We start from the raw sequence: 8,413 nt of genomic DNA, 5'->3' as shown, positions 1-8,413 counted from the left end.
TGCCTGAAGTGGGGAGGACTAGATACATGCAAGACAGGTCGTATCTCACATCTATCATATAATCAGAAAATAAATCTTGTCCACAGTCTGCTATATAGACTTTCCTGAACCTTGCAGACCTCCCTTTCTCAGGGAGTTTTGCATTTATCTATTCAAAATAAATGTAGTATCAACTCCCAGGGGGACTTTATACCTGTACTAAAAATAATTATTTTTTGTAAGAAATCATGTTCCCCCAGATGTCGTTAGTTGACCTACAATACGATGTGTAAGACGTATCACTAGGACTGAGGAAGAGGAGGTCACACTCTATCACCCGTCAAGGTGACTCTTCTGTTCAGGTATCAGGAGAAACATCTGAACGTTGCTAAATAATTGAGCCTTCGGGATTTACTTTGAAACGAAATTGAAATGGATCCAATTTGTTAAAAAAAAAATTTTTTTTAAATAAATTTGATCCTTTTTATGTCAGTTCAGACAAGACAGCGGAATAAAGGTATGTAACATTCCGGTGTCTGGCGCTCCATGGATATCGCACGTAACAGCGCAGCCACTAAACGCCGGGGCGCAAGGTCTCCAATTTCACTTCACTCAATGATCCTATTAAAAGTGATGTCAAGTAATTACTCCAGCAGAGCAGAGGGGCGATGGCAGCTATTGTAAGTCGCATCCGGTGACCAGCACTCTGAGCATGAAAAATATCTTAATGAAATGTAAATTCCATAGGAAAAGCTGTCATTTCAGCGAGCAGCAGGGACTGTGGAATAATTGCAGAGCTAGGTGGTAAAATAAGCATGACAGCGCCACTGAAATTTCAAGAGGGCGAGAGGACGCGATCATGGATTAAATTCTAAAATAACTAGATTAAGTCTGACTCATGCTCAGAGCAGAGGTTTGTGAACTCTGCAGATATATCCAGTGTGCTGAAATATCGCTGATACAGTATCAGGAGCTTGTGCTACTGTTACACTGATGTAAATCTAAACTAATGGCCACCGATAAGGCTTCTGGCTCCATTTATAGATACTGGCTCTGATTCATCATGTCACGTATCTGCCGATTCTGAGTGCATCCTGTGCCCAGAACCGGACCGTACACCGGTGAAAGCAGCCGTGTTCACTCCATCTCTGAACGCAAAGGACACTTACCTCACCCTACAACTTAGGGGTGTGAGCGGGGCGGGGAAGGGGCTTTCTGCCGTAGTCAATGTACAGTAGGGGCGCGCTTAACTCTCCCGCACGCAGCCCCGTCTGTCCGTCTCACCGTTACTTGTCTTTCTGCCTTATCTCCAGCTACAGGGCTAGTCTGTCCTGAGTGCTACTGATGACAGCCTCATACGCTATAACATGTGTCTGCAATCACAAGCAACTGTGAGTTTTTTTACAGATGTATAATCCACGTAGAGATTGCACGTATCCTGCAGCATCTTCTGTAGTAGAGCACAGCGGACCTACACTCGATTTCAACAGCCCACTTATCTTGAGATCTGTGCTTTGATGAATTTGGGAGTGCACAAAGCTGAAATACGTGAGATTAATACTAAACTCAGGTTGGCCTCAGTGAGCGCCTTGATGAACCACGGTGTGTACATTTTGGTAACTTTTAGGCCAGTAACCCACTGGGGTTTCGCTCACTTTGAAAAAAGCGAGTACAGACCTCATATGAAAATGCATATAAAGACTACATGCTTGCACACGTGTTTGATTTGTGGTTCACATCTGATATACTAGACTGATGTATTCTCTGCAGCACGGTGGCCTAGTGGTTAGAAATTCTGCCTTATAGCACTGGGGTCATGAGTTTGATTCCCGACCATGGCCTTATCTGTGTGGAATTTGTATGTTCTCCCTGTATTTGCGTGGGTTTCCTCCGGGTGCTCCGGTTTCCTCCCACACTCCAAAAACATACTGGTAGGTTAATTGGCCGCTATCAAAATTGACCCTCGGGGTGTGTGTGTGTGTGTGTGTGTTAGGGAATTTAGACTGTAAGCTCCAATGGTGCAGGGACTGATGTGACTGAGTTCTCTGTACAGCACTGCGGAATTAGTGGTTCTATATAAATAAATGATGATGATGATGGGCACGTTTGCGCTTTCTATTAACTCCAACGGGTTTCCAGCGACTAGAAATTCCACTGAAATGAATGTAATAAAGAAATAATAAGATATTTATCACTGAAACACTGACTGAGGCTTCGTGACACCGACTGAGCCAATCGGGTAGACGTCACTATTATAAGATGAGTGCAGTAGGTTTATGTTGTGGTGACAGTGATTCATGCAACATGCTGGTCATTAGGGGCTTTATGTGTGTGGGGCTGAATAATAACTTGGTCATTTGTGCTTACAGTATATATTAATCACTTGGGGATGTATAATGCTGGTTATTGAAGGTTCTATAATATTCTAGTTATTGAGGTTTCTGTGATATACTGGTCATTTGGTATATTATGCTGGTCACTTCTGTGTTAGGCTTAACTGTTGTAATTGTTATTTGTACTGTATAATATGCTGGACATAGGCGCTGTGTAAGTCGCTAGAGGGTGGGGTGGGGGGGGGGGACAGATGTAAATGAAGTGACGCTAACTTGGATTTTGCACTGAGACTCAGTGAAGTTTATGCTCCTTCAACAAGGTGACTCAATGTCTCAATATACTGTAATCGGAGAGGTGCTACTTAGGACAAAGCCTCTTAGATAAAGTGAGGGTAAAGTATAAATAACAATTGCACTTACGAGCAGCAGGTATATACTAAAGGGTTAATCTGCATTTTAAATCAACGTCCTATTAATTCCAATTATTTACAGCTAGATGTTCCCGGAGGGCTGCAGAGAGGCACACATCACTAAACCCTCACCTGTATCATTATTGTGTACTGTCCACAAAATACACACATTCCTTTCTGCACAATGCTCCATACACAGGAGCCCACAATAACACAGCTTCCCGTAAACATCAGGTACCCCTAGGGATGGCGGTTCTGGTGTAATATCCAGGGGCAGCACCGTACCAGTCAGCGCTTCCCATTTGAAGTTGTAGAAAGAGCACTGGAAGAGACAGATCAGAGGTAGGGCACCAAACAGTGCTTTATGGCGCATAACTGGCCCTGTGGAGGGGGCTCCCAAAAACCAAGCACCAGCTCTGCTTGTAAAACATCCATATTGATGAGAATACGAGGTAGATACAGTGAGAGAAGAGGACACTTTCTGGGGTTCTGGATAAGAGCCTGAAATTCTTCACAACATTGGGACAATTTAGGTCTCTCTCCAGATCCACCTAAACCACACCCATCACGTCACGGACATCGCTGGTTACTGAACTCCTCTGGACCTGTAAGGACAGATGGGAGGTATGGTGTATACAATGTATAAGCCCCTGCCCGCCTGCTGGTCATGTGATGAGCTCATGCTGAATATTATAAACATGCTGCAGTGACTCATTAATATTCCAGTCACAGATGAAGTAATAATTAGCACACACCATTATAATATAAACATACCACTACACGTGTCTCTGTTTGCACATTGCAGGATGTGTGATAATCCCCCTGTTGTCTGCACACAGGGCTCCCGGAGAGGGGGCTATAAAGATTGGGACCCTCCATTTCTCACTTTTAATTATCACCTCCTCTGACTCATTTGTATTTCCCAGGCTGCACATTGTACAATAACAGCAGCTTTATTCAGGAAATCTCAGCGCATTGTCCCTGGTGGATCCTATAATACCGGGAGCGACTCCTTTGTGAGCAGAGAGAAGAAGAGATTTCTGATTACAGCATTATGCATAATAATGAACATTATCATATCACATGCCTGGGAGATGTCACACAGCAGATCGAGATGTCACTTATCTCATGTGTTCCTAATATCCCTATATTACTATGTACGCCACGTGTTCACAATATTATACTACTGTATGTATGTCACATGTTCCCTATATTACTATATGTATGCGTGCAGAGTGAAGGCGCCCGTCTGGTCCAATCCCACAGAAGAGTTCCTGTAGCACAAATTACTGATAAAGTTAATGCTGTCTATGATAGACAGGTGTCAGAACACACAGAGCATCGCAGCTTGCTGGGTATGGGCTGCGGAGCCGCAGACCGCTCTGAGTGCCCATTCTGACATAGAATTTGACGGCAGATAAGAATTACTTGGTCCATTTAGTCTGCCAATTTTTTACCTGTTATACCATTAAACCCTATTTGATGCTTAGTTATTTGTAAGGATATCCTTATGTCTATCCCAAGCATGTTTAAATTGTTCTACTGTATAAGCCTCTACCACCTCTGATAGGAGGCTATTCCACTCATCCACTACCCTTTCTGTGAGGGATTTTTTCCACTAATTTTCTCTGAACCTACTTCCCTTCAGTTTCAGTGCATGTCCTCATGACCCTTGTCCACCATTGTAAGCTCCTACAATGGCACGTGAGCACCAGAACTGGACCATGGAGCAATGGAAGAAGGTGGCCTGGTCACGTTTTATTTTACATCATGTGGACGGCCGGGTGCATGTGCGCCGTTTACCTGGGGAAGCGATGGAACCAGGATGCACTATGGGAAGAAGCCAGGCCAGCGGAAGCAGTGTGATGCTCTGGGCAATGTTCTACTGGAAAACCTTGGGTCCTGGCATTCATGTGGATGTTACTATGACACGTACCACCTACCTAAACATTGTTGCAGACCAAGTACCTCCCTTCATGGCAGCGGTATTCCCTGATGGCAGCGGCCTTTTTCAGCAGGGTAACGGCTCTGCCACAATGGTTTGAGGACCATGACAAAGAGCTCAAGGTGTTGACTTGGCCTCCAAATTCCCCAGATCTCAGTCTGATCGATCATCTGTTGGATGTGCTGGAAAAACAAGTCCGAGCCATGGAGGCCCCAGCTCACAACTTACAGGACTTAAAGGATCTGCTGCTAACGTCTTGGTGCCAGATACCACAGGACACCTTCAGAGGTCTTATCGGGTCCCTGCCCCAACGGGTCAGGGCTGTTGTGGTGGCACCTACACAATATTAGGCAGGTGCTTATAATGTTGTGGCTGATCTGTAATATGCTCAGAGATCCCCAGTGCGGTGCCTACTACTTGCCCCATTATTGTGCCCAACGATAAGCCAGTTGTATGCCCAGACCTGCGACCAGTGCCGTGACTTCTAGCGTTAACTTACAGAGCCAACTTCTCAACTGTCTTCCTTCCAGGTCCTATCGGTTATGATGAAATAAAGTGCAAATTGCACAGGCTCACTGTCCCACGCCACACGAAGAGACATGAGGAGGATTATTATGTGTTATTAACATCTTTTCTCTATAAGGTGCCACAAAAGGTCCACAGTGCCGCACATGAAACTTACTGTAACATACAACACGCAGACTGGTCCATAACACATTACATTATTACAGTAAGTATAATTATATAAAGACCAGACATCTGCTATATAACAGATTACACAGATGACTCAGTAATACAGATCTACTTATCACAGGACAGTGACAGTGATGGTAATGACCAGCGTGAGGTCAGCCTGAGCTCAGGATAACAGGCTATGGAAGCAGCCTAGAGGTACAGAGGGTGATGGGATAGTAGAAGGAGAACACGAGGATAGAGACCCTGTTCCTGAGAGCTTACATCATACAGGGAAGGGGAGACACAAATAGCGTAGCTACTGGGGGAAGATGATACCAGCTTGTTAATGGCCACCAGTAGTGACCAACTGGAAACCAGAAGTGCTCTCACATCACTACCATGCCAGACCTGACCCAGAGTAAGCTGTAAGGAGGAACCAGCCACAGTCACCAGCAAAGAGGTGCTGCAGCAGCTACCCCCCCCCCCCCCCTCCCCGAAGTGGTTCCAGGTAAATAAGCCCAGTGATGGCATTGACTACTCAACTACAATTGAGGGCACCATGGTGGTGCCCAGTTGACACTTGGAGTTGGTGAGTAACACCAGTAGGAGGATCTGCCTCCCTTAGACAGGGTGGCAGAGTGGCCCATCCTCTCACAGGAGTCCTATTGGAGGAGGCAAAGCTCACCTGAAAACTGTCTGCCATTCAGCAGGGGCTCCGAACTAGAATCTATTTTTATTTTACTTTCTAAAGCTCTGAATCCTCTAGTTCTCAGGTTGCCTTGGATACTACGGCATCATCCAACAGTGGACTGGTAACCAGGTCAAATTCTTGTGAATTTCCATTTGTAAATCCTGTGTAGAAGTTGTTAGAATTCTGCCTGGTGACCGCTGGTTTCTTCATGCATACAGTACTCAGCGTCTCTTCCACCCATCCCCGTATCTCTGCCTCTACTGTATGAGGCTGTTTATCTTCTCCTCTTACCCAAAGCTCAATCGTAGCTTATATGTACTAAGACATATCTACGTATTGAAAAACATTCTTCTTCTGGCTGATGAGTTTTCTTTGTCCAAGAAAACACTAATCCTTGATCCTATGGGCCTGGTTCATTAAGGAAAAGAAAGGGACAAAAAAGAGTAACTTTACATCTTGGCAAAACCATGTTGCATTGGAGGGGGAGGTAAATATAAAATATAGGGACAGATTTATATTTGGGGTAGGGCATGCCCTAGATCAGTGTTGGCTAAAATGTGGCACTCCAGGTGTTGTGAAACTACAAGCCCCAGCATGCTTTGCCAATATATAGCAGTTTAATGCTGGAAGGGTATGCTGGGACTTGTAGTTTCACAACACCTGGAGTGTCACAGGTTAGCCAACACTGTCCTAGATCAACTTTAAATGTCAGTAAAAGAAAAATAAAGCTATCAAGTATTTGTGTGCTACATGAAAAAAATGAATTTTTCTCATGTGCAAAATAATAAACTAATCTGCACCCCTTGCATTGTAACATGGGTTTGTCCGGGAGAAAAGTTATTCCTTCATTTGCCTTACTTTTCTTAATGAATCAGGCCCTATGTGCGGATTCAATAAAATCACCATCAACAACCATCGTCCCTATAATTACCAAACTGTTTGCCAGGGTCAGAAGTGCCCCCCTTTTTTACTGTACTGGATCTTAGGGGAGCTTATATTTCCCAATATGAGGATGTGTCAAATGGAAGATGTTGTTTAAATCTCAGGACGGTCACTACAAATCTCTTGTAGTACATAGTAGATTGTGTAACACCCCGGCAAGTCTTCTGAATATTTATTAATAAAGTCTTTGAAGACTTATTCTATTACATCAGGTCTATCTCCTGACCTTCAGATATTTTGCCAACATTAAACGATTTTACATCCATGCAGCAATCTGAAAACATCCACAAACACAAATCTCCATTTCTATCTTAAATCTCCAAATTGATCCAAAGTCCTGCTGGTTTAATCTGACCCCGTCACCTCAAGACTTCCACAAAGACTCCTCAGTTTCACTAATTGCTATCCTCATTTTATTTTCAATATTCGTGGACAGGAGCTAGGAGAAAACATCAAAGAAAGCCGCAATAGACAAGGAGATTTTAAAACCTTGCACGATCTAATGAGGGTTTCTTTGATGGTTTCTCCTGGTGCCTATCCCTCCATTTATATATTACAACATATTCTACCGTGTGGCATTGATCCATGTTTCTATTTGGGACAAAGCAGTTGGAATTAAGGTTTTACAATGTGAGTGATTTTGAATTATCCTCATTTTATTAACAAGTTGATGTGTGAACTTTATTTCATAGAGATCATCTGACACTGCAATATTCTTACACAGATAAATCCCCATCATACTGCTGTGAATCAGTAAAAAAGCAGTTATTCTGCTTGCACACAAAATGCAGAAACCTCAGTTACAAACATTTGCAAATGTTCGGTGAGCCACCTACCCTATCAAGGTGCTCCTGCTAACTGGGTGGTCCTAACGCTAAACAACTCCAGGGGCACCTCTTGGTCAGTTAGCTCTCAATTTATAAACACATGAATGTATGATCCAATATAAGGATTCTCATTGTTTAATGTTTGAACCACCCTATTATCAGAAGAACCGTGACGGGGCGGGGGGCTTATCATACACCTGCAAATGTGTGTAACTGAGAATTCTGCCTTTTTTATATTTGTTTAAATGGTGCATAACAATCATCATTGGTTCACAGTAACAATTCAATTGAAACAAACGTAACAAGACAGCAACATAAGGAAGTTTTCAGTGAATATGAGAAGATAACTAATTACAGGGGGGAGACAGACAGACAAGAGAAAGTGGAGGAGGGGAGGGAGGATGCGCAAGTGAATGACGGGTTATATACTCAGTCACCATCAGAGGTAGGACTCCATGGCGCACATTATGGAGTGATAATGGATGAGTAGAATATAGAAAGGGCAATAAGGGAGGTCAGTATGTTATATTGCAATAACAGCGCTATCAACATGGTGGAAATGATGAGTCTTGAGCGGTATTCTACCTTCTCTTTAAATTCCAGCCAACTCC

This window comes from Mixophyes fleayi, chromosome 8 (genome assembly GCF_038048845.1).
Source record: "Mixophyes fleayi isolate aMixFle1 chromosome 8, aMixFle1.hap1, whole genome shotgun sequence".
Lineage (NCBI taxonomy): Eukaryota > Metazoa > Chordata > Amphibia > Anura > Limnodynastidae > Mixophyes > Mixophyes fleayi.
This window is presented reverse-complemented; position numbering follows the sequence as displayed.